This window comes from Papaver somniferum, chromosome 7 (assembly GCF_003573695.1).
Source record: "Papaver somniferum cultivar HN1 chromosome 7, ASM357369v1, whole genome shotgun sequence".
In the NCBI taxonomy this organism is placed as follows: Eukaryota; Viridiplantae; Streptophyta; class Magnoliopsida; order Ranunculales; family Papaveraceae; genus Papaver; species Papaver somniferum.
The window spans coordinates 11242693-11270517 of record NC_039364.1 but is presented as its reverse complement, the minus strand read 5'-3'; the positions used below and the strand labels follow the sequence as shown (position 1 = coordinate 11270517).

The following is a 27825-nucleotide window of genomic DNA, read 5'->3' as shown; positions in this document are numbered from 1 at the left end:
AAAAAAGGTGATTGAATAAATTATAAATTGTAAATTAGAGAAAATAAAATTGTTACCAATCATTCATGCATAGATAGCTTCATCCATTGCCTTGGTTGCGCGAGAATTAGCTCATCATCATGGAAACACGCTCAAAATTCATTTTTATTGCTCAAAGGGTGTTTATAAAGATGAAATGGGAGAAACAATGATAAAACCGAGTTTGTAACAGTTTTATTTGTTACAAACTGAAAAGAACGATAGAACAGTATTGTCGCTGATTCTGTAGCTCTACAACCCACGCATGTGTGTCGTTTCCACTGTTGAAAAACGACTGTCTTGGATGGTTTGTTCTTCGTGTTCTTCAGATGAGCAGCAGAAAAATATTTCTGGTGGTTCTGATTATCGCCTCTGTCTTCTCCAAAACCCTCTCAAACTCTCTGTAACTCTTCTCTGCTACCCCAGGATCATATTTATACTCAACATGCGAAGAAAATTCCCATAATAACTCACAGTAATCTCTCTTTATTCGGCAGTAAAGGGTAATATTCTCAGAATATTTTCTTTCCAAAAATCCTTCTCCTACACGTGTGTTGCCTCTGAAATTTCCTTATTTGACTTCTCCACGCTTCTTCAGAGACCAAGTGATATCCAAACAGGAGCAGCACACGTAAAACTTGTTGTAATCACGTGAATATCTCTTATGGTATACGTGTTGCTCTGTCTTCTTCTTGCGAGTTATCTTGTCAATTTCAACTGACGAAATCAACCATATCCTGCCTGTTAACCTTAATAGAGTCCCTCCCATCAATCTGAGCCATTGAGTTTCTATACAATGCCTTCTAATTTCGAACGAAAATTCTTCAGGCGAGAACCATGTTTTCCCGCCTTTTTCAGAATTCAAAGGATGAAGACGGGTGTCGTGGAAAAAATTAGGCTACATATAGCCGTGGGTGCCCCTTAGAAAAAGTGGGGGTCCGTATAGAAAATGTCCTCCGGAGGTGCTCCGAGTGATTTTTCGAGCCGAACTTTTCAACAATATTTATTTCCAAAAAATACCTACAAACACACAAAACACCATAATAAGTACGAAAATGAGTACTAACAATACGAAACATTGAGGACAAATTAGACACAAAAATGTGTCTATCAAATACTCCCAAACATATTATTTGCTAGTCCTCGAGCAAAACTAATAAAAATAAAAGCCTAACTCACTAGGTGGCCCTAGTGACCGAGATATAGTCTCGGGAGGGTTTACCAGAGGTGTACCCACAAAACCTTTACTCCAGACCCTAGCTATCTACGCAGAACCTTGGAAGGCACTAAAGAATCACCTTGGTTGGCATACTCTCATTGACTACAGGAGGAAGTACCCTGATGCGAAATTCCAATTGTTGTACACGAGTTTGCACTCATCATACTAAAATTCATATATAAGTGACAGAGCTCTACTCAGATAGTTTCTAGACATGATAACCGAAGTCAACCAATCACATGGAAATATTAAGAAGATGGATAAAGAGAAAAATAGGTGGTTTAAAGTGAACGGTGTTTCTCATATCTGTCTGAAGGCCTCTGCCAAGATGAACCTATCCTAATGGACAAAGATACCGGTCTAACTAATATCAACACAACTGGCATATACAAGGGCACCAGTGGTCGACTTTATTGAATTTATTCCTGTTGGTCTGATGGTCTGGTCTCAACTTTTTTTTTTTTTTTGTACTTAAATCACCCTATTTCACCTAGCAATGGTAACAACTTGAATCGTGTGCCCCACCAAATCACTTAAGAAATAAAAACATAAGGGATTAGGATTCAACGAGATATGGCGAAACTACCATGTTTTTTTTATTCTAACACCTGAGCTCTGTGCTTTTATGAATAAACTCTTTAGATGTTTCCATCTAATCAGATTGGTGCCTCAACTCCTACAACCAAGGTGTTCCCATCCACTTAGATTGGCTAGTGCCAACCTTAATAAGCATAAATTTCTAGGCTCTGGAGTTTATTTATTGCAACTAAAAGCTAACAAGAAGTTTCTTCCCCACCCCCAAACTTAAATCTAACATTGTCCTCAATGCTTCTAATGAAAGATCAATACCAAAAAGTAAAGTAACATGAGGAATCAGTAAAGAGAGAAGTCGGAAAGATAGTACCTGGGTGAAGAGAGAAATCAAAAACTAATATACGACATACAATCGCCTCGATAGTCAATCAAGGGTAAACAGGGTCCTCCAGAGGGACCTCCTCAACATCACCTGTAGGAAAGGACTCTAAAAAGGGTTTCAATATCTGACCGTTAACCTTCTAAGAACTACTACCATCCGGTGTCTCGATCTCAACAGCTCCATGAGGAAAGACAGTGCGAACAATAAAAGGACCCGTCCACCGAGAACGTAACTTCCCAGAGAAAAGATGCAAGCGGGTATCATACAGAAGAACTTTTTGACCTGGAGAAAATGAATTTCTTAAAATATTCTTATCATGCACAAGTTTCATTTTGTTCTTATACTCCTTAGCACTACCGTATGCATATCTACGAATCTCTTCCAACTCATTAAGCTGGAGTTTTCTATGGGCTCCTGCCTTGTCTAGTGAAAAATTTAGTTGCTTAACAACCCAATATGCTCTATGTTCTAACTCAACAGGAAAGTGACATGCCTTGCCATACACAAGTCGATAAGGTGAAATTCCAATGGGGGTCTTAAACGCAGTACGGTAAGCCCATAAGGCATCAGTAAGCCTAGAAGACCAGTCTTTCCGATTAGGATTAACTGTTTTCTCTAATATACACTTTATCTCCCTATTGGAAACCTCTACTTGACCACTAGTCTGTGGATGATACGGGGTAGCTACCTTATGCGTAATACCATATTTCTTCATCAAAATCCTAAAAGGTCCATTACAAAAGTGCGACCCTCCATCACTAATTATAGCACGCGGTGTACCAAAACATGTAAGTATATTATCTTTCAAGAACTCAATCACAACCATATGGTCATTGGTTTTACACGCAACCGCCTCAATCCACTTAGATACATAGTCTACAGCGACAAGGATGTAAAGGTTACCAAAAGAATTAGGAAACGCACCCATAAAGTCAATACCCCACACATCAAAGACCTCAACAACTAAAATAGGGTTCAAGGGCATCATGTTCCTACGGGAAATGGTTCCTAATTTCTGGCAATGCTCACAAGTAACACAGTGACTATGGGAGTCTTTAAACAACGAAGGCCTATGGAATCCACACTGCAATATTTTAGCAGCAGTGTTCTTAGCATTAGAGTGACCCCCCACAAGCATGATCATGACAAAAGGAAATAATACTGGACTGGTCACTCCCAGGTATACATCTCCTAATAATCTGGTCTGGACAATACTTAAACAAATAAGGATCATCCCAAAAGAAGTGCTTCACCTCGGCTAAAATCCTAGAACGATCTTGTTTGCCCCAATGTTGGGGCATTCGACCAGTAACAAGATAGTTCACTATATTTGCATACCAAGGTAATTGGGTAACAAAGAACAGTTGTTCATCAGGAAATCTATCCCTTATAGGAAGGAAATCATCAGTGGAATCAACAACTATCCTAGACAAGTGGTCTGCTACTACATTTTCGGCACCCTTTTTGTCTCTAATGCCTGGAGAAAACTCTTGCAACAAAAGGATCCACCTAATCAATCTAGGTTTCGTATCCTTTTTAGACAAAAGATATTTTAAAGCAGCATGATCAGTATATATTACGATCTTAGAACCTAAGAGATAGGGCCTAAACTTGTCTAAGGCAAACACAATGTCTAATAGTTCCTTCTCGGTAGTGGTATAGTTCAACTGGGCATCATTCAGAGTTTTGCTAGCATAGTAAATCACATAAGTAATTTGTTTTCTCGCTGACCTAGCACAACACCAATAGCATAATCTGAAGCATCACACATGATCTCAAAGGGTAGGTTCCAGTTGGGTGCCTGGACTATGGGGGCGGTAGTGAGTAAATTCTTAATCTTCTCAAAAGCCTCTAAACAAGCATCATCAAAGACAAACTTAACATCTTTTGCAAGCAAATTGCAAAGAGGTCTAGAAATCAAGCTAAAATCCTTAATGAATCGATGATAAAAACCTGCATGCCCTAAGAATGACCTAATATCTCTTACGATTTTTGGGACCTGTAAAGTTTTAATAAGGTTAAATTTGGCTCTATCTACCTCTATACCCTTCGAAGATACGATATGCCCTAGAGAACGAACCATGAAGTGACATTTTTCCCAATTAAGCACTAAATTCTTTTCCTTACACCTAGTTAAAACTAATGACAAATGATGCAAGCCCTCATCGAAAGACGAACCAAATACTGAAAAATCATCCATAAAGACCTCTAAGAACCATTCTACCATGTCAGAAAATATGCTCAACATACAACGCTGAAAGGTCGCAGGGGCGTTACATAGCCCGAAAGGCATGCGTCTATACGCAAAGGTACCAAAGGGACATGTAAAAGTGGTTTTCTCTTTGTCTTCTGTGGCAATAACAACCTAATTATAATCGAAGTATCCATCTAAAAAGCAATAATGGCTACGTCCAGCTAATCTCTCTAGCATTTGGTCGATGAAGGGAAGGGGAAAGTGGTCCTTCCTAGTGACCTTGTTCAATTTTCTATAGTCATTACAGACACGCCAACCCGTGGTCACCCGGATTGGGATTAACTCATTATTCTCATTCTGGACTACAGTGATACCGGATTTCTTTGGAACAACCTGAACGGGTGTGACCCACTTACTGTCTAAAATGGGGTATATAATGCCTGCATCTAACAGCTTAAGAACCTCGGTTTGAACTGCTTCTTTCATATTAGGGTTCAGTCGACGTTGCATCTCCCTAGAAGGTTTGGTGTCACTCTCTAAATAGAGATGATGCATACAATCAGTAGGACTTATACCCTTAATGTCTGCTATGGTCCACCCTAAAGCTTCCTTGTTGTTTTGAAGGACGGTTACTAGCCTACTTTCCTGATCACTATCCAAGTCGGATGCTATAATCACAAGTAGAGTTTCAGATGGGCCTAAAAACACATACTTTAGGGTATCTGGTAATGGTTTAAGGTCCAACTTAGGAGGCTCTTCTAAAGAAGGAACTAGGGTAGGCTTAGAAACTGGTAGTGGTTCGAACTTAGGTTTTCATCCATTACTAGTGTCTAACAAAGGGGTTGAGTATAACAAAGCATTCACCTCATTAATCACATTATCATCATCAAAATCAATCCAAAGTGAGCTAGGCATTTCTCTAATGGATCTTCTAAAAAATTGTTTGGTAATGACTCCTCGACTAATGTTCCTATCATGTTCACCTCTTCTATGTTCGAGTCATCTAGTTTAGAGGGTAGCTTACTAATATTAAAAATGTTCAGCTCAATAGTCATATTACCAAAAGACAAATTCATAATATTATTCCGACAGTTGATGATCGCATTGGATATAGCTAAAAACGGGCGGCCTAAAATCACTGGTATTTTGTTCTATGGTTCAGGGACAGGTTGGGTATCTAGGATAACAAAATCCACAGGATATATAAACTTGTCGACCTCTATAAAAACATCCTTGATCACACCACGAGGAATTTTAACGGACCTATCAGCTAACTGAAGTGTCATCTGGATAGGTTTCATCTCACCAAGTCCTAGCTTAAGATAGATTCCTTTAACTTCTTTAGACATCGAGTATAAGAATGAATTCATTTAACTCCTGTAGGCATATACATTTTGGTACGAAGTTTAATAAGGATTAAATTATAAAATTAGTTAATTTATCCTCTTGTCCGGTGTGCGCAGAGTCCATAGTATGAACAACGAATTAGAACATACATTTTACATTTTAATAGTGGATGGGTTAATAAAAATGCTACCGTGAATCTTAGCTTTGGTGTTTAAGCGGCCATGGAGATAGGTCGTGCGTATCTTTGAAAATTCCTTGATCAGACCTGTAGTTTGATATTGTTGTAATGCCATGCTATGTGAAGATAAATAGCGATACATAGATTGACGCCGTGGTTGGCTCGACTTCCATGACTATTGCGATGATCGAGGAGTCGCATACTATTCCCAGGCTTTACTGGAACGGGATTGTCCATGCGAACACTTTTTATATAATGTACAGTTGTTAATCGAGAGAACGGCAGAATCTTTCCGTGCTACCGTCAGTTTAGGGTGCATGGATGATAACAATGCATCCTTCACTAATGAATAGATTTGAGGAAGAACGCATTAGCTAGGGTGGGTAGCTTCTTCCGAAATTTTAAGGGAAAAATATAGTTTGGTCTTTTTTTAGGTGGGCTCATGTTTGTTTAGTCCTTTGGTCAAACGTTTTTACTGTTTGGTCCATAATTATTTAAAAATATTTAAATGGACAAAAATACCTTTCCGTGTTAATTTTTTCTTTTTGTACCAGTTCATTCTTCAAAATGAACTCCTGTTAATTTCTACTTATTTTTTCAGAAATCACCTAAAAAAACAGAGTTCATTCCAGAAATAAACTCCATACAAAAACCTAAAAAAAACAGAGTTCATTCCAGAAATGAACTCCATATAAAAACCTAAAAAAACAGAGTTCATTCCAGAAATGAACTCCATATAAAAACCTAAAAAAAACAGAGTTCATTCCAGAAATGAACTCGATATAAAAACCTAAAAAAATAGAGTTCATTCCTAGAAATGAACTCCATATAAAAACCTAAAAAGACAGAGTTCATTCCTAGAAATGAACTCCATATAAAAACCTAAAAAAACAGAGTTCGTTTATGGAATGAATTGCAGCATCATCATCTTCGTCGTCTTCAACAACAAAGCACGAGTTCATCTTCACCAACAACATCTTCATCACAAATCTTCGTCGTCTTCATCATCTTCATCGTCTCCACCATCTTCAACAACACTAGAAGCAAGAAAATCAAGAAAAAAAACTCGTTTTCATCGTCGTCTTTATCAAACAGATGCAGCAGCAGATTAAAATCAAGAAAAAAACTCGTTTTCATCATCGTCGTCTTCATCAACTCGTGTTGTTTCTTTATCAAACAGATTTATTTCATTGTCTTCTTCATCAACTCGTGTTGTTTATTTATCAAACAGATCGGTTTCATCGTCGTCTTTATCAAAACGGATGCAACAGCAAATTAAAATCAAGAAAAAACTAGTTTACATCTTCAGCAGCAGCAGCAGCAGCGACGAAGATGAACTTCAACAGTAGCAGCATCACAAACCAGAGTTCATTCCTGAAAATGAACTCCGTTATCTTCATCTTCTTCATCAGCAGCAGCAACTCATCTTCATCCTCTCCATCATCAGCAGCAACAACAGACGAAAAAACATCAAAATCTTCATCATAAACCAGAGTTCATTCCAGAAATGAAATCCGTCATATTCATCTTCTTTTATAGATCCAAAACTTACCCAAGCAAGTGAAGATGATAAAGGTTCATCACCTTCATAAATAGCAGCAGAATCTTCAACCTCACCGTCTTCATCATCAAAACAGAGCAAAACAGCAAAAAGAAAAAGAAAAAAACGCAAAACCTTCATCGTATTCGTGATCATCATCATCTTCTTCATATTCATCACTAGCAGAGAAAAAAATAGAGAGAATAGAGAATCGTTCATCATCATCTTCATCTTCTTCATCACTAGCAGGAAGAAATATAAAAAAAGAAAAAAAGAGAGAGAAATTCTAGATCTGAAAATATAGGAGAGAGAAAGTAAATCTGAAAATGATTTCTTCTCTCTTACTTTTTGACTATATACATGGTCCTTATCCAAAAGGGTATTTCTGCCACTACAAGATGACATTTACATCATCCATGACATCATCCTAGGACCAAACTATAATTTTGATGACCAAACTATAATTTATATTACCAAATAGGACCAAACAGGCAATTGACTAGGTCAATTGGACTAGACTCTCTTTAATATATTATTTGTAGGACCAATTGGTATTTTTTTGAAATTTTAACGTCCTATATAATTTCTCACTGGGCAATGAAAAACAACACTAGAAATTCTTACGATGATCATAAAAATTAGTTCAGTGTGATATTGATTTAAAAAAAACATAAGAAAACTGATTTATTGTTCTGGAAGAAATCTTCATAAAACATTAGTGAATTGAATATATATTATTTATATATATATATATATAATGGATTATTAATTTATATTTTATACGGGGTTTACATAAATAATCAAAAATATATTTTAGCAAATTATTAATTTGGCACATTGTCCCGGACTCCGGACCGGATAAAAATATTTTTTAAGAGAGTTTATTAAATAATCAAGTATTAATTAATGGAGTTTCTACTGTAATCACCAAAATTTCATTTCTTCTTTTGATTTGATAGTGGATGAATCGACTTGCCATAACCATTAGGACCATTCAATCCAAAACCTTATATTCTTTGCGCATAAGTCCCGTTTTAGTCATTTTCTTCGCCATAGACCATTTTATTTATGTATACTTACAAAACAAAACAAACTACCGAATTTAATATAAAATTAAGCACTAACAATATATATTTTCGGGGTTAACAAAGACATAAATTTGTGTCTATTATAATTCTTCCCTCGATTTCCACAACTGCTCTCCCCGCAAAGATATATCATTAAACACCAGTTCAAATAAGAAGTCTCTCCCTATTAGCTGTTATATTCCCCTGCAAGACAAAAGAATAAGAAATAAAACAACCTTTACCAAAGAAAGGTTGAACCGATTTTAACTATTACATGCCAATGATAATAATCCAAAACCGAAAACTCATATGTATACTATATACATAATTCTGAAACATAAATCGATAATAGTATAATCGTGACTCACATATGGAATTAATTGCCATCATCCTTTTATGATTATTTGATTAAGAAACCCAATAGGTTAGATACGAAACCCGCTAAATCAAACATCATTAAATCATAAAAAGGTAATCAATATGAGACATAAACTTATTGTTAATAAAAATCAAAAGTTTATCTCATATACCGACGGCACCACGGAGATACATCAATTTGATCAAGTACATTTAGCGCAATATTCTGAATGTCAAGATTATTGAGACTTATCATTCGAGTGCTATCATTGTGCCTAACTTTTGATACTTCCTTGGTTGTCTTTAGAGAAGACATTGGAACCCATTTAGAATTGAGTTTCACGGGAGCAACTCTAGTTGCCTTCAACATTGAGTCCAATTGGTTTGTGCTACTATCGATCTTTTTCAAGTACGCTTTTCCAATGTTTTAACTTTTCGAGAGAATTATCTAAATCAACCTTAAAATTCTTAATTTGAACTTTAAGATCTATTTCATATTCGGTAGTCTTACATACCTTAATGTTCTTTAGGTTTTCTAGCTAGGTATGCAGTTTCACTTCTCGATCATTGACCTTCTTCGATTTGCTTTTTATGGTCTTGAACGCATTCAAGATAATGACTTGTGCTCATAAATTTTATATCTTTGTTCATATTCAAGTTCCTTTTTTAAATTTTCATTCTCTTTAGGAATTATATCATATTCAAGTGCCTTTGGCTTTAGGTTACTTCAGAATCCTTATCAGGCGTGCATTCAACAATTCCATAGAAAGCTTTGTTCTCTTGATCCTTAGAAAAATTAGGGTTATCACAATCATTTGATCTCTATTCTCTACACATTTCTGTGATTTCATAGAAAGAGAAGATGCATCTTTTCTTTTGTCTTAATATCTTTCTTAATTGTCGTGCAGTCGTATCAATACAACAATCCTTAGTTTTGTTATCGCAAGATTTTTCTGCCGAAGAACTAGTCTTAGTTACAGCTTTAGGGTTAACGCCCTTTTCATTATTGGATTGGTATTCGAGATTAAATATCTTTAATTTACCAACTAGAGCGCTTCTAAATAGTGTGGAAAGATCATTTGCTTGCGTGATGACATGCTTCTTAGATTCGTATCTTGATGGTAAATACCTTAGAGTTTTACACACAATATTCTTATCTGAAATAATTTTTTCATAATGCATAAGAGGTATTCACTATTTCAGAAAGTTTTAGGTCAAACTCATCAAAGGTATCTTCTTCATCCATAAGAAGGTTTTTTGCATTTAAAAGATATGGTTTGAATCCTATCTTCCTTTTCAGAGGTATTCCACTCAAATACGACATTAAGAATATCCCAAGATTTCTTTGATGTTTTACACGTGGTTACATGATGACGGAGGTCTCGAGTTAAAGCATGGTTAATGACATTCAATCCCTCAAAATTTTGCACAGAATGCAATTTTTCTTCATCATTGAACTCCTTTAGTTTCTTTAGTCTAAACTCAATGGCCGAACTGTTGACAAGTAATTTTTGGTGTTCATATCATAACTAAAACCCAAGTGTTAAATCACGGGATTGACGAAAAGATTACATTGCCATTTTCTATCATAGATAGTTTGAGCTATCAAACCCTGATGATACGTTAACTGAATCAACCATTGGATTCAAATCTTATAGGTTGAATCGCGCCAAAACACAGATTATTAGATATTTTCGTGTTTGCCTGCTCATGGATATTTTACTTGATCTGTTTACTACAAGTAATAAATTACTTGAACTGTTTACTAGTTATTACAAGTAATAATGCCCCTAATTTGCTAACGATTAGGGGTAAGCATGGGCCGGTATGAACCAGTTTTTAACTCATCCTCCCCAATTCGCTATGGATTTTGAATTTGGCATCCGCATCCAATCCAACATCCAAAGGATTTGCATCAAATGGATGCACAAATGAAAGGATTGGGTACGGATAATCCAATGAGTTTGTTTTAGTTGAAATTTATAATGAATAATAAAACCAACATAGATGACTTCTTATAGAACCTCCACATTCTATATGTGTAGATAAATATAAAAGTGTCATGAACGACACTCCAAGCAAACAACTTAAGAATTCCTAAGCTATCTATATATTTTCTAAAAATTATATAAATGTCACCAGTCTAACGGATATGGATGTCCAACGGATTCTCAAAGTTACACCCGGACCCAATCCGTAATCCATTAGATTTCAAAAATCTCATTCGTATCCAATCCATCAGCGAACTGTTCGGGCATCTATTCGCAAAAATACGGTTGGTCCCGGATAAATATGGCAAAATGCTCACCCATCCATTACATGTAACACTCGCACAAACAGCATTGGGACTCAGCCCAAAAAAGAAAGCCCAAACATCGCTCAAACCCTAGACTATAAAATACAAAAATTCATTTCCTCAAACCCAATTCCTTGGTCATTGCTTTTCTAGCACATAGCATTTCAGATCTCCATCTCTATCAAAATCAAGAAGAAATTGTAGCCAAAGTTCTCACCTTTATCCTTCAAGATTCAATCTTTCAATACCCACTAGATGAAATAGCAGCAGAGATTCTTATTATAGATGACCAAGATAAGGTCACTTATAATCTTCAGATACACAGACCCACGTTTGACGTTGATTTGATCTAAAAATCAAATGGAACAGTAGCTCAGGTAACTAAATCTTCAGATACACAGACCCAAGATAATGATTTAAGCATTTTTGTGTGTGGTTTTGATTTCCTTAACCCTACTGATTGTGTCAAAACCAATTTTTTTTTTAATTGGAAGTTTTGAACCCATTAGTGGATAGTTGAATGTGCATTAGAACAAGAAACTAAAAAGAAAATGCTTAAATCATACATTTAGGGAACCATGAGAATGGAGTCTCCGAATCTGATGATATTCAGAAGTTCATTTTAGGTGTTGTGCCAAATTCAGTTTATTGGTCTATCTAATTTGTGAACATATCAACTGTTTGTGGAAATGCTCAATAGAAATACAATGTTCAATTTTAAAATTTGTGTAGTTTATGTAAAGAACTCATGTTTTGGTTACTTGGTACATCTCTCCCTATTATTGAATAATGTGAAGTAAAGGTGTAGATCATTTTGGGTGTAATTCATTTTCTTTTTTTTTCTAGAAGATGCTATCTGTCATAATAAATTATCAATTTCGCCTAATCCTTAGTTTAATCAGTTTTGCCTACTTTTCACACTGCGTTGCATGTGCATGTAACTAGTTATATAGATTCAAAGACAACTTTTGGATCATCTCTAGTATGTGCTCATCAAAATATCCGAAAAAATGTATTACAATATTTTACCTGAGGTGGATAATGATGGTTTTTTCTGCCACTCACCTTTTTCAGGGCTGATAACAATGGTTCATCAATTACATGGTCTAGATAGATCAAGTTGTGAACAAGTCAGATAGGTTTTAGAAGGGGCGATTTCACTCATTTTTGAAGGTGTTCTGAAAATGCTGCCTCCCTCTTGATTAGGTAATGCCTCTTGCCGAGTTTCAGAGAGGTTTGATTTCTGGATTTATCACCTCTACGTTCTTTTCTAGCTCTGAGTTCTTTTTATGAACTTAATAGGCAGAAGGGTTTATGTATCTCTGGGTTTAACATGAAGCCCAAAGAAACCCATGAAAGTTGGGTCGTCTGGCGTAACAATGGACGAACTTACAATTAAACGTCAATCATCTCACTTCAGGTAATTTGATGTTTCTGTTCATTTCAGTTGATAATATGTAAATAACATTGTTTTGCTGATTTAACCATTTATTTAATGAGAAATTGTCTGTTTTTTTTAATAGTCGCATTAGTACCATCATTACGCTTTTGACGAGTAAACTTTTAATTTATCCCGTAATATATATTAACTACTTGATTTTAGTATTCATTTTAAATGTCAAAGAGAGTAGGTTCCTACTCTTAACTAGCTAGTAGAGTGAGCTCAAGAGAAGACTAAAGATCCAGCCTAACCTAATCACTTTTCCTTTTATAAGGGAAGTGAGTAGAATCTATTCACTTCCCTTATAAAAGGAAAGAGACTAAGTTAGGGGGAATCTTTATTCTCTTGAGTTTACTCATCAGAATCTATTTGTCTTTATAGAGTTTGATCCATGTGGGGTCTTTTTCAGTCTTTCTACCACCTTGCTGATCGCGATCATTCATCAAGTAATTTGTTACCGGAGAGTTACTAAAATTTTTTTTATGTCTATAGTCCAATAAGTGGCATGCAATGGTTGTTTGAAGTCGTTTCCGTGTGTGACGTTGGAACACTTTGTTTCGATCTAACAATGTGGGCCTGCTTATCAGGAAGTTCATTTTAAGAGATGTTGTAAATCCAGTTTATTGGTCTATCTAATTCGTGAACTTCTCAACTGTTTGTGGAAATGCTTAAGAGATATTATACAATATTTGAGTTCAGGTGTCTTGGTCACTGGGTACATCTGTTTCTACTGAATAATGTGAAGTTCAGGTGTATATCATTCTGGGTTTAATCAATTATCTATTTCTAGAGAAGCAGCCACGCTGTCACATTAGATTAAGAACATCGTCCAAAACATAGTTTAATCGGTTTCTCTACTTTTCGCACTTTCTATGTGTAGCAAGTGCTTGTATCTAGTTATATAGATTCAAAGATAACTTTTGGATCATCTCTAGTATTGCTCAGTGCTCACCAAAGTGGCATAGTTGTACTAGAAAGGAATCTACATGTGTAAAATTTCTAAATTTTTTTATTAGTATAATGTTTCATATGAGGTTGAAAATGAACAATATTCTGGGTGTTTTGGTTTTTCTGTTGCCTTTCTAGTCGTTGATTGATTACTGTTTTTATGATAGAAAATGCCTCTTTCATTTTGATGACTGTTTCAATTGCCTTTTTCAGTGGTGATGATAATGATTCATCAATATTAACATGGTCTGGATGCTGCAAATGGATTGAAAGGTCAATATTAACTACTTGATTTTTTGTTTAAATTCATTTTAAGAAAAAATGGGACAAAGAGAGTAGTAGCAATCTTTTACCAAGTTCTGCATATCTTAGGCCTATGTCCATGAGTTAGTCTTTATTTTGCATAATTTTCTACAGTAATTCTTGGGCTTCCATTAACAAGGCTGAAGCTCTATCATGAGAGGAATAGAGTTCTTTTTGGTCTTCATTTTAAGAAAAATATGGGTATCATTTTAGTTACATTAATATCCTTGGTTTTAAAATTTAGCACGTGCTGCAAATTTTGTAAGCTAAGGGTATTTATGTAATTAGTTTGTACTTATTTTCAGTAGTAAAAAATGATTTATGTTATAAAGGACTCTTTTCCTTCTTTGGTGGCAGGGTGTTCCCCTTAATGAAGTTCTTCAACATTGTGTTGGAAATTATTCTAATAAAAGAAAATATCGGAAATTTTACAATGATGAGTTGGTAAATGGAACACTTTGGACTGAAAAATGCTACAGGGAACGAACTATCTGTTTGTTTTAGTTTAGGTTCATTTTTGTGTCCCTGGTTCGGATTTCTTTAACCCTGCTGGTTGTTTCAAACCAATTTTTTTTTGAGCAAAGTAATGCATTAGGAGTTTTGGCCCGTAAGGAGATAGTCGAATGTGCACAGTAGAAGAAAAAACTAAATAAAAAAAGCTTAAATCATACCTTTACTGAACCATGAGTCGCTGGAGTTTGTGTAAGACAGATGTTCTAAGTTCAGCTTACTGGTCTATCCACTTTTGAACTTCTCAACTGTTTCTGCAAATGCATAAGAGAGCTACTATGTTCGCTTTTTTTCTTTAATTATGTGAAAATCTCATGTCTTGGTTTCTTGGTATTACGTCTGTTCCTACTGGTTAATGAGTAGTTCAGGTATTTCTACTTTTCACAATTTTGTGTGTAGCATGTGCCTATATCTGGTTATAACTATTCAGAAACAACTCTCGGATCATCTCTAATACTCTGCACCAACTTGGCGTAGTTGTACTAGAAAACAATATACATATGTAAATTATCCAGAAAATGTATTGCCATATTTGACCTGAGATGGATAATGAACAATATCCTGGATAATTTGGTTGTTGATTCATGGTATTACTGTTTCTTTATATGATAGAAAATATTTCTTTCATTTTGATGATTGTTTCAATTTTCAGCGATGATAATAATGAATCATCAATCACACTGCAGATGTTGAAACATCAAGTCGTGAACAAATCAGATGGGTTTTAGAAGTGGCGAGTTCATTCATTTCGGACTTGGGGACGGCTTAAAAAGGAACACATTAATCTGTCTATATGCATATGTTATTTGGAAGGTGTTTCTAAACACTGCTTTTCTCTTGATTAGGTAACATCTCTTGCCGAGTATCAGGGAGGTTTCATTTCTGGATTTTGGGTTTCAGGAAGGCAGAATGGTTTATGTATCTTTGGGTTTAACAGGTAAACATTTGCTGCAGGTTATATATGGCACGAGGCACAGGTTGGCTGCTAGGAATGTTACCTGGGCCTTCCAGAGCTGTGAACTGTGCTGGCTGGAAACCGTGGAACCTGCACATGCTGGTATTATTTGTAAGTGATGGCCGTACTTTTCCAGTTAGAGGTTCAATCTGTGTTAGCTTGAAGCACAAAGAAACCCATTATAATGGGGTCGTCTGCCGTAGGAATGGATGGACTTAAAATCTTCAGTATCGAGAGATGATACATCAATCATCTTAGTTCAGGTGATCTTCTCTCTGATTTAGCAATTTTTTTATGAGAAATTATGTTTTTCTTCTTTAACTGCATTAGAACCATCATCACTAGTCTCTACCTTTTCTTTTAAAAGTAGACTCTTGGTTTATCCTCTTTTACTTGTGAAATACTTAATTTCGCATTCATTTTTAAATTTGATGGCGTAAACATACTCGTAACTAGCTATTTGGACCAGTTTCTCATTGCTTGATACCCTATTAGCAAAGACATGCAACCATTACAGAAACAAATACCGAATTAAGTACTATTAAGCATGCAATCTAAGAATGATGTGATTAAACATATAAAATGATCTTCAGTTCATCACTCTCTTCTGTTGTATGCTTAGCTCAATTACTAGAACCCTTGCAAAGAAGGCCCAGGTTTGTAGTATATTGACACTATTGATTTCAAATAGGTAATACTTTTTGTCAATTATTCTCCATATGATAGAAATGGGCATAAAAATAGTGAGTCGATATGTGAGTTATTTTCTATCACCTGATGGTACTTCTAGTGCTTGGATTTGTACTATTGTGATCGTTTTCATGCTTTTATTGATCGTAAAACCTATAGTAATTTCGGCAATGTAATGGAAAAGTGATGTTTAAAATGAAGACAGAGTAATAGCAATTTTTTACGTAGTTCTGCCTATCTTAGGCCTTTGTTCACAAGTTAAGCTTCTTATTTGCATAATTCTCTTACAATACTTTCATTAACAAGGTTGAAACTCTATCCGAGAAAACATAGAGAGTTACAGGAATAGAGTTCTTTCTGGCCTAATTTCATTTCTCTATAATGAAAGGATTTAGGTTAGACAGGATTTTTTTCCTTTCTTTTTGTTGTGGGTAGAGTGTTAAATTCCTTTAATGAAGTTCTAAAATGTATTGGAAACTATGCTAATAGAGGAAGTTCCGAGAAAAAATTTGGGTTTCTAAAAAGTAAAACCTTGAATGTTTGATGTTCTCAGACCCAAATCTGATTCAATGTCAAACTTGAGATTTGTAATTTTTTGGTCATCTTCATTTAGGAATTTTTCAAAAAAAAATTCACGAAATGTAACTGTAAAAAAATCTGGTAGTTATCCCAAATCTAACGGTCCTAGCTAGATAACAAGATGATAAACATATAAGAGAATTATTAGATGAGATAAGGAAACTGACACCAGGATTTACAACATACTGAGGCCTACAACCACTGGTTAGTGTATTCATTGGCTTTGTGTTCTTTTAAGATAATGAAATTCTATCAAAAAGGGAGTAGAAGCTCTGAAGGTGAGATCATCCACTGGTTAGTGTGTACTCAAGAAAGGAACGAAATTCTGCCCGAACCTAAATCACTATTCCTTTTATAAGGGAAATGAGTACATCTAGGTTTACAAAAACCTTTTTACTCACATTCCTTATAAAAAGGAAAGAGATTTAGGTTAGGGCAGATTTTTATTCTCTTGAGCTTACTCTTCAGATTTTGTATCTCTTTTATTTATTTTTCTCAATTTTCCTACCACCTAGTTGTCAAGATTATTTCCCAAGTAATACTGTTGTAGGAGAGTTGCTGAATTTTCTCATACATCTGTAGTCCAATATTTGTGATGCAGGTAGCTTTTTACTTGATCTGTATTTTGTGATGCATTTCGAACCCATAGCGAGAAAAGATAATCTTGGTTTGGGACATTACAGATGCTAATATATTTACAAATTTGCTGTGCACAATAGAAGAAAAGGAAACTAATTAGAAATTGCCTAGAAGTTAAATCATACTTTTGTTCAACTGTCAGTGTGTGGAGTCTGCTACTTTGGTTATGTTCTAAATTCAGTTTATTGGCTATCCCATTTCTGAACTTCTCAACTGTTTGTGGAAATGCTCAAGAGAGGTATGATGTTCGTTTTGAATTTTGTTAAAGATTAAGATGTCCTCCTGGCTATTTGGATCAGTTTCTCGTAGTTTGTTACCATACCATTAATAGCAAAGGCAATGATACTAAAAGCTACGAGTCCTGCTGTCACGCGCACAGCTGTGTGGCAGCTATTATGAACCTTCATAAATGGATATAACTATAATAGACAGCTGTGTGGCAGCTATTATGAACCTTCATAAATGGATATAACTATAATAGACAGCTCATTGGTGCGGGTTCATAATAGCTGTCACGCGGCTGAGCGCGTGACAGCAGGACTCAAAACTATTTAATATATTTGGCAGAAAATACAATTCCACTATTTGGAAGTGGAGATTATCACTAGTAAAATTAATTATGATTGTGCTAATAAGAATATAATTAGGCATAGAAAGATGATAAATTTATTAAGTTTTGAAAGAAAAAGTTGGGGTAAATTAGTTATGCATGTGTGGATGGCGGTAGCTATTAAGCTAAGAGGATTGATGTAACTGATCTGTACTCGGGAAAGTGACTTAGTGATTTAGGTTAAATGGGGGTTCTTTTCCCCTCTGTTGGTAGAGCTTCAACTCACTGTAACCGGAACTATGCTAATTAAAACAAATTTCTTTGAAATAATGTTGGTCTTCAGAAGTTTGATTTTCTCCCAAACCACTTAAACCAGTAGTTGGTTTCAACACAGGCTTGATATATCTAATCATTCGCATCATTTTTTGCGAAGTTTGTTCTTGGGTAGATTTTGATTTTTAATTTTTTATCCTATTTGGATTTGTTCTTTGGTGAAGATTTTTCCGTTTCTTCTTCTTCTGAAGTTTTCTTCAAATCTGCTTTCTGTAATTTGTAGCAGCAACTTCACGTCTTTCTTTGCCTGATCTCTGGTTATAGATGTTGTTTGTTGCCCGAAGCTTGGTTGTTTTTGGATGAAACAACTCATATTTGTATCTCTAACTTGTTGATCTATCATGGAGAATGAAACTTTATGAACAACTTCAAAAGCATAATTAACTAAATTTTGTTGAACCTAAGTTTGTGTGAACTAAATTTTGTTGAACCTAAGTTTTTCCTCAGTTTTGTAATGATCCCTTTTTCTAGCGCCAAATTGTAGTAGCAAGAAACTTGTTATTACGGTTTGGCGCTAGAAACAAGGATTGTTACAGTATTGTTAGAAAACTTGTGGTTTACTTGAAGTTGCTCAAATGCAAAGATCTGTCATCAAAACTTTTCATGTTTCATATGATATTGGCTTAAATATTTCCTGATAATAAACCCGATCGATATGTTGTAGTGATGATTGAGTGATTTCTTATTCTAGCACATGCTGTGGATGATGTAAAGAGAAATCTTTTTGGCCTCGTGCAGCAGAGTCTTGCCACATAGCTTCAAAGTCATATCATGATGATCGATTGCAGTCAGTTGCCAATTCACATCATCGTGATTAGAGGAAGCAGCGATACGTGGAGAAACTCGCAACTACAGATTATTATCAGCATGAATTCAGCTACTTCGGTGGAAGTGTGATATCATTCAGGCTCGCTCGCAACTCTCCAATGCATAGCAGCAACGAACTCTACTCTTGAAGTGGTTATCTCCGAAGACCTGACAAGCATTTCGGATCAGTTAAATCAACCCGGGTCTGGTTACCTCGGGTCAGTTAATCAGCTCATGTCTAACCATCCACTTCTCTCGAATTAACCTGCTAGCTCGAGATACATTCAGCCACTTGGGTCAAACCATCTCGGAGAAGTCAGTTCGGAAATGCAATTTGAGTTGCTGTCACCTCAGCTTCAGGTGAAACCATCTTGGAACGAATCAGTTAACTCACTCGGGTAAAAAGCATCTCATACCAAATCAGCTCGGGACAGATACCCTATCAGAAGCAACCAGCACGAGCTCAGACGAGCAATTCCGGATCAACTCCTTCATGTAAGGTCAACTCGGAGTCGCCAATTTCACTGGCTCTCAGCACCTACCTCAGATCAGTTGCTCGTAACTAGTCAGCTCAGACACTCACTCGGGATAGTTGAGAAAGGATAAAGTCAGCTCGTTCCAGATTAGCATACTTGGTTGGGGTCATTCATCTCGATACACTCAGGACTCATAGTCAGCTAAGGACCAACCATCAAGCAGCTATCTCGGAAGTAATTATATCGGACCAGCCATAGAGGTCCATTTACGTTTGCAAAGCTCACCAAGATGCACCAATTAGCTTACAAGCCACGTGATGGAGATAACGAGTTTATAAGAGTTTCTTGAGTTTAAGGATAAAGTTAGAGGTTACAGCAAGGAACCGTGCTATTTCAGCATCGCTAGCAGCAAGAGAAAGCTCAAGTACCGATACAATCCGGATCAAACCAGTCGTAGATGAAGGCCTTGACAGGTAGTGAGATTGACCCGTATTGTTGAAATCAGAGGTCGCAATTTCTTGCTTTGTTTTCTGACTTAAAGTTCAGAATATTAGAACTAGTATCTCATGGATTATATCTTTCACTCCTTACATCTTCGCATTTTCCAAAATTTATGTCTGCTGATTTAGTATGTTGTTAACGATATTATATAACCTTCACCCCTTTCAAGTTTCAATCTTTCAATACCTGTTAGATGAAAATAGCAGCGGAGACTCGCGTTGGTATAAGATGGTCTTTGTATCCGACGATTATGGTATCAGCTGCACTAACTGACCTCTGCAATCTCAATTTTAGATTTACTCGACATGGGGGATTTGAGAACACTTTGATTTGATCTAACAATCAAATTGAACAGTAGCTCAGGTAACCGATTTTCTATTTGGTTTTGTATTTTGTTGATTTAGTTTTGTTGTGTGTGATTTGGATCTCCTTAACCCTGTTGATTATGTCAAACAAATTTTTAGTTTTTGTTTTTGGATTGGAAGTTTTGAACCCCTACGGTGATAGCTGAATGTGCAATAGAAGAAAAAACTAAAAAGAAAATGCTTAAATCATATATTTACTGACCCACGAGTCATGGAGTCTGTGTAGATGATTATATTCAGGTTGTTTTTAGATGATGTGCTAAATTCAGTTTTTAGTATTCATTTTAAATTTCAAGTTGTTTGTACGTAATCTTAACTGGCTAGTTGAGTGAGCTCAAGAGAAGAATAAAGATCCAGCCTAACCTAAATCACTTTCCCTTTTATAAGGGAAGTGAGTAGAATCTATTCAATTCCCTTATAAAAGGAACGTGATTAGGTTAGGGCAGATGTTTATTGGGGTCTTTTTCAGTCTTTCTACCACCTCGTTGGTCGTTATCATTCACCAAGTAAATTGTTATCGGAGGTTGGAACACTATGATTCAATCTAACAATGTGGGCCTGCTTATCAGGAAGTTCATTTCAAATGATGTTGTAAATTCTGTTTATTGTGGAAATGCCTTAGAGAAGTACATCGTATCATTTTTAATTGTGTAGTTATGTAAAGATTTCATGTCTTGGTTACTTGGTACATGTGTTTCTACTGAATAAAGTGAAGATCAGGTGCATAATTTTTTGAGTTTGATCAATTATCTATTTTTAGGGAATGAGCTATGCTGTCGCATTAGATTATGAACGTCGTCTGAGACATAGTTTGATCAGTTTGTCTACTTTTCACACTTCCTGTGTGTAGCATGTGTTTGTATCTAGATACAGATTCAAAGATAACTTCTGGATCATCTATAGTATTTTCTCACCAGCTTGGCATAGTTGTGCTAAAAAGCAATCTACATGTGTAAAATTTCCAAAAAAATGTACTAGTATAATATTTCATCTGAGGTAGAAAATGAACAATGTTCTGGGTGTTTTGGTTTTCTTCTGGCCTTTCTAGTTGTTGATTCATGGTGATTACTGTTTCATTTTATGATAGAGATAGAGATATCTCTTTCATTTTGATGATTGTTTCAATTGCCTTTTTCAGCGGTGATGATCATGATTCATCAATATTAACATTTTAGAAGGGTGATTCACGCATTTCAGACTTGGGGACTGCATGGCTTGGGGAATTGCTGGAGTTTGCATAAAACAGATGTTCTAAGTTCACTTGTGAACTTCTCAACTGTTTGTGCGAATGCATAAGAGAGCTACTATGTTCGCTTTTTTTCTTTAGTTATGTGAAAATCTCATGTCTTGGTTTCTTAGAATTACGTCTGTTCCTACTGATTAATGATTAGTTCAGGGGTAGATCATGTTGGCTTTAATCGATTTTCATTTTTTGGAGAAGCAGGTACGCTATCACATTAAATTATCGACGTCGCCGAAGGCATAGTTTCATCAGATTTGTCTACTTTTCACAATTTTGTGTGTAGCATGTGCCTGTATCTAGTGATAACTATTCAACGACAACTCTTGGATCATCTCTAGTATGTGCGCACCAACTTGGTGTAGCTGTACTGGAAAGCAGTATACATATGTAAATTATCCAAAAAAAATTAATCAATTACATGGTCTAGATGCTACAGATGTTGAAACCTCCAATTCTGAACATATCAGATAGGTTTTAGAAGAGGGGATCTCATTCATTTCGAACTTGGGAGCGGCTTAAAAAGCTGCGCATATTTATCTGTCTATATGCATATTTTTTATTTGAAGGTGTTTCTGGAGCACTGCTTTTCTCTTGATTAGGTAATGCCTTTTGCCGAGTTTCAGGGAGGTTTCATTTCTGGATTTTGGGTTTCTCGCCTCTACAGTGCTTTTTATGAACTTTTCTAGGCAGGAGGGTTTTTGTACCTTTGGGTTTAACAGGTAAACATTTGTTGCAGGTTATATATGGCACGAGGCACAGGTTGGCTGCTAGGAATGTCACCTGAGCTTTCCAGAGCTGTGAACAGTGCTGGCTGGAAACCAAGCAACCTGTGCATGCTGGTATTTGCATGTGATGGCCGTACTTTTCCAGTTAGAGGTTCAATCTGTGTTAGGTTAAAGCACAAAGAAACCCATGATAATGGGGTCGCTTGCCGTAGCAATGAATGGACTTAAAATCTTCACTAGCAATGGTACGTCAGTCATCTTAGTTCAGGTAATCCCATGTTTCTCTTTGTTTCCGCTGATAACTTTTAATTTGTGAGAACATTAGGCCTATGTTTGTAATTTAAGCCTTTTATATGCATAATTCTCTTACATTAATTCTTGGACTTCCATTAACAAGGTTGGAGCTCTATCCGAGAAAACAAAGAGAGAATAGAGTTCTTTCTGGCCTAAATTCGTTTTGAGAAACAATAGATATAATTTAATTATGATAATATCCTTAGATTAAAAATTTAGCATGTGGATATGCGATTTAACTTTTTAAGCAAGGGTATTTTGGTAACTTGCTTGTATTTGTTTCTCTACAAAGAAAGGATTTAGGTTCTAAAGGATTTTCTTTCTTTCTTTTTGTTGCGGGGTAGAGTGTTATCTTCCATTAGGAAAAAATTGGGTATCTATAACCTTAAAAGTTTGATTTTGTCAGACCAAAATCCGATTCAAAAGCATTCTTGAGATTTCTAATTATTTGTCATCTTCATTTAAGAGTTTTGCAGAATTTTTTCTCGATTTGTAACTATAAAGAAAATCTGGTAATTGACCCAAACTTTATCTAATGGTAAATGAAATCAAGATGCAAATAGTTTTTAGCATTGGAGGACTCAGCTGTAAAGTTGGGCTGCAAATAGTGTTTTTGTTTGCAAGCATAGCAGTGATTCGGAGAGCACAGTTTCTAGTGTAGGGATGCCGTGTAATGCCATGATCATGGTGTTCACCAAGTAATTTGTTGTTGGAGAAATTGGATTAAGATCGTTTTCGTGTGGGAAATTGGATCATTTTGATTCGATCCAACAATGTGGGGTGCCTATCAGGAAGTTCATTTCAGTTGATGTTGCAAGTGGCATTCAGTAAGATGTTGTAAAGCCAGTTTATTGTCTCAACCGGTTTTGGAAATGCTTAAGAGAAATACTATGTCTGACTTTCGGATTCTAAATTTTGTCTAGTCATGTTTGGTATTACATCTTCTCCTACTGAACAATATAAAGTTCAGGTGTAGATCATATTAGGTTTACTCGATTTTCTATGTTTGGAGAAGCAGCTATGCTGTCACATCAGATTATCGACGTCGCCTAAGGCATAGTTTTCAGTTTTTTCTTCTTCCAACACTTTCTGTGCGTAGCATATGCAACTTTTGGATCATCTTTAGTATGTGCACACCAACTAGGTATAAAATAATTCTACTGGAGATCGAACAAGCTATTGGGTAATCCCCCCTCGGACACTAAAATGTGATAAACAAGTTGGAGTTTTTTCTACTTAATAATGCAATAAATGGTAGAGTATGATTTCGACTCATTTTCCTAAAGATTCGGAGCGGGAGTCGGAGCGGTCAGCCGCCCAATGGGCCCAAAACTCTCGTTAGAGATACAGAGTTTGATATGGGCCTTATTTGAGGAATGTTTATACGTAGCTCACGCCCACACAACATTGTGTACTCAACCCAAGAAAACCTAAATCGCCAAACCCTAGACTATAAATATATAAATTCATTTTCAGATGAAATCTGAGAAAGATAGAAGAAAAAAAACAACCAATTTTCGTAATCCCATCCATATCCTTCTTTCTAGCAAATTCACTTTTGATCTCCTTCTGGAATTCCATCAAAAAAACCAAGTAGGTAGATTTTGTAGCTAAACAGGTAACCTTACTAGTTGAAAACAACCATGGCAGAGATTCACCTCATTTTGCAAAGACTGAGTTGGGATTGGAAATCAGTACAAACAGTACACTAGCTTAAGTCCTAATCTTCAGAAATACAAACCCACGTCAATGATCTGATTTATCAATTTCATAAAAACGTGGTCTGTGTGTCTGAAGATTATGGTATCAGCATATTACATGAGTAGTATTTTCACCAACTGGTTTAGCTAGTGTAAATTGGAACAATTTAGACTGGAAAGATCTGCTGCAGGTAACTAAATTTCTTCTTAGTTTTGTATTTTGCATGTCTGTGTTGTTTTACTTTGGGTGTTTCCTTAACCCTGCTGATTTTTCAATTTATGTCTATTATTTTGTATCTTAAATAACAACTGTTCAGTGTATTTTGGATATTGATTCTTTTATTTTTATGCATTTATATTTTTGTTAATTCTAGGAATTTTGGTTTTTGATTCAACGAAGAGAAAATAACAATTTGGATTTCGTTTGCTGAAATTGATGTTTAATTTACATTTTTTGTTTGTTTTATTTGTTGGAAGGTTTTCAATGGATGATCAGAGATGTCCAATTAGACAATTGAATCATTGGGGTTTGATCATTGCAAGGAAACAGCAGAAAGGTAATGCTTCTTCACCTTGCTGCACACTCTGCCTTGATACTTCTTTAATTTGTCGCTTCCGGGAACAACAATATGAATCGAATGACTTACACATATAAATTAGGAGATCTGACAGTTTGTTGCACACATGTACACTATTGCCAGTTTCCTCTTCTATGATGTCCTGCGCAGTGCGTTTATAGCAAATGACAATATGGTTATATATGTTTTCGTCATCATGAGAAAGAGGCAATATGAAAGGCCTAGCATTGTAAACTACTCAATAGTAGACGTTTCAGAGCACGCGTTACATTTTAGAAGTGTAAACTACTCAATCCTCTCATGAATAAAGAGGAAACACCAGTATCTTACTCAATTAGTTGTAAACAGAATAACATCATTGTATAGATGTAACAGTTCTCTTAATTGGACAGTACAGAAGGAAATAACTAATAAGGAATGGGGAAGTCACACTTGGGAAATGTCATCATGAAAAGATTAACAAAACCACTCGAGGTCAGAATACTTCCTCATATGTGTGGCTTCACCCTGCTGATTGTGTGTTTTAATTTAGGTTCATTTTTGTGTTTTGGTTGGCATCTGAGATTTCCTTGACCCCGCTGATTGTTTTCGAGTGATGCATTGGAAGTTTTGAACCCGTAAGGAGATAGTTGAGTGTGTACAATAGAAGAACAAACTAATAGAAAATGCTGAAATGAACTGTATCTTTACTGAACCATGAGTCAGTGGAGTCTGGGTATCTGATTATATTCAGGAAGTTTATTTTAGACTTTAGGGAAATAAAATGTGTGATATTAAATTTGTTTAGTTATGTGAAGATCCCATGTCTTGGGTTCTTGGTATTGCATCCACTCCTATTGTGAAGTTGAGGTGTAGATTGTGTTTGGTTTAATCGATTTTCTATTCTTTGCAGTTATGCTGTGACATTATATTAAAAACGTGGATCAGGACGGTTAGGCCTATGTTCATCAGTCAAGTCTTTTATTTGCATAATTTTTTTACAGTAACTTTTAGACTTCCATTAGCAAGGTTGAAGCTCTATCCGAGAAAGTAAAGAGAGTGAGAGGAATAGAGTTCTTTCCGGTCTAAATCCCTTCTAACGAAAAAAAAAAGAGTACGATTTTGTTATGATAATAACCTTAGATTAAAAACTGAGTGGATATGCGATTTTTTAAACTAGGGGTATTTTTGTAACTGGTTTGTATTTTTATTTTCTTTTAAAGAAGGATTTAGGCCAGAAAGGATTTTTTTCCTTTCTCTTTGCTAGTAACGTGCTATCTCCCTTTAATGAAGTTTTAAAATATTGTATTGGTAATTATGCCAATGAAGAAAATTCAAAATATAATTTTGAAATTCTAAAACCAGAAAAGTTTGATTCTCTGGCAAACCGATTATTTGATTCAAAATCAAACTTGAGCAATGTAATTTCAGGTGTCGGTCATGTTGGGGTTTAATCAATTTTCTTGTCTATGGAGCAGCAGCTATTATGAACGTCGCTTAAGGTATAGTCATGAATTACATGGTCATGGTCTAGATGCTGCAAATCAGTTAGGCTTTAGAAATGGTGATTTCACACTTATCTGTTGGGACTGCATGGTTTGAAAGTCATCACATTTATCTATATGCATATGTTATTTAGAAGGTGCTTCAGACAGCATTACTTCCCTCTTGATTAGGTAATGCCGTAACCAAGGAACCTGCACATGTTGGTATTTGCAAGGGATGTCCGTACTATCCCAGTTAGAGGTGAAGCGTAAAGAAACACATGACAATGGGGTCGTCTGCTGTAGAAAATGAAGTCAATCATCTTAGTTCAGGTAATTTGATGCTTCTCTTTGTTTTATTTGTTATATATAGATGCCATTGTTTGCTGATTTAACCTTTTTTAGGTAGAAGTGATTTTTTTCTTGGTTAATCACATTAGCACCATCACTATCAATCTCTCTACTATTGAAGAGTAGACTTTTGGTTTATCCCGTAATATATTTTAAAGTACTTAATTTTAGTTATCATTTGATGCGGTATCTACATAGTCTAAACTTGCTAGTTAAGATTAAGATTAAAATGTTGTTGCTATGTGGATAGTTTTCAAATAGGTAAAACATTTATCAATCATTCTCCATATGACAAAATGTTAGTGTTCTGTTAGAAACAGGCATAAAAATAGCGAGTCATCATGTGAGTTATTTTCTATCACCTTGTGTATATTAACTAGTACTACTAGTTCTTGGATTTGTACTATTATGATTGTTTTCATGCTATTTGGCCAGTGCAACGGAGAAGTGGCCAGTGCAACGGAAAATTGATGTATAAAATGAAGATAGAGTAATAGCATTTTTTACGTAGTTCTGTGTATCTTAGGCTTATCTTATGTTCATAAATTTAGTCTTTTATTTGCATAATTTTCATATAATAATTCTTGGACTTCCGTCAACAGTTGAAGCTCACAAAGAGAGTTAGAGGAATGGAGTTCTTTCTGGCCTAAATTAATTTTTTGAAAAATAGAAGTATAATTTAGTTATAATAATATCCTTATATTTGAAACTTAGCATGTGGATTAAGGATATTTTTGTGACTAGTTTGTACTTATTTCTATATAGAGAGGATTTAGGTTTAAAAGGATTTCTTTCCTTCTTTCTGTTGCTGGTGTAGAGTGTTACCCTTGATGAAGTTCTAAAACATTATATCGGAAACTATGCTAGTAAGAGAAAAGTTCGGAGAAATTTTTTGGGTTTCTAAAGCCTTGATTTTCTAAAACCAAAGTCTGATTCAAACTCAGTTTAGGAATTTTGCGAAATTTGTTCTCGAATTGTAATTACAAAAAGAATCTGGTACCGACTCAAACTTTATCTAATGGTCCTAAATCAGAGATCAAGATGATAGATACATAAGAGCATTATGAGATGAGAGATGATGACATTGAGGATCTGACCTACATCCACAGGTTAGTTCACCGGCTTTGTGTTCTGTTAGGATACGTGAAATTCTATAAAAAGAGAGTAGAAGCTCTAAAGCTGAGCTCAAGAAAAGAAGAAAGTTTCTCTTTTAGAAGAGAAATGAGTGCAAATAAGTTTATG

The 27825-nt window shown here is 35.5% G+C and overlaps 1 long non-coding RNA gene across 11 annotated transcripts; it reads left to right on the top strand.

The window, feature by feature from the left end:
- The first annotated feature begins 11277 nt into the window (after positions 1-11277).
- Positions 11278-27707, top strand: LOC113295528. 11 transcript variants are annotated; one of them, XR_003332862.1, is made up of 15 exons: positions 11278-11509; positions 12207-12338; positions 12435-12552; positions 13735-13794; positions 15021-15179; positions 15289-15552; positions 18819-19836; positions 20159-20227; positions 21368-22071; positions 22209-22465; positions 24669-24748; positions 25662-25700; positions 26180-26250; positions 26425-26565; positions 27617-27707. It is a non-coding gene; the product is annotated as an uncharacterized LOC113295528 (long non-coding RNA). The 11 variants fall into 11 exon arrangements; XR_003332865.1 differs by lacking the exon at positions 27617-27707 and adding an exon at positions 27019-27285 and having other exon boundaries at positions 18822-19836; XR_003332864.1 differs by lacking the exon at positions 27617-27707 and adding an exon at positions 27019-27285 and having other exon boundaries at positions 14987-15179.
- The last annotated feature ends 118 nt before the right edge of the window (positions 27708-27825 follow it).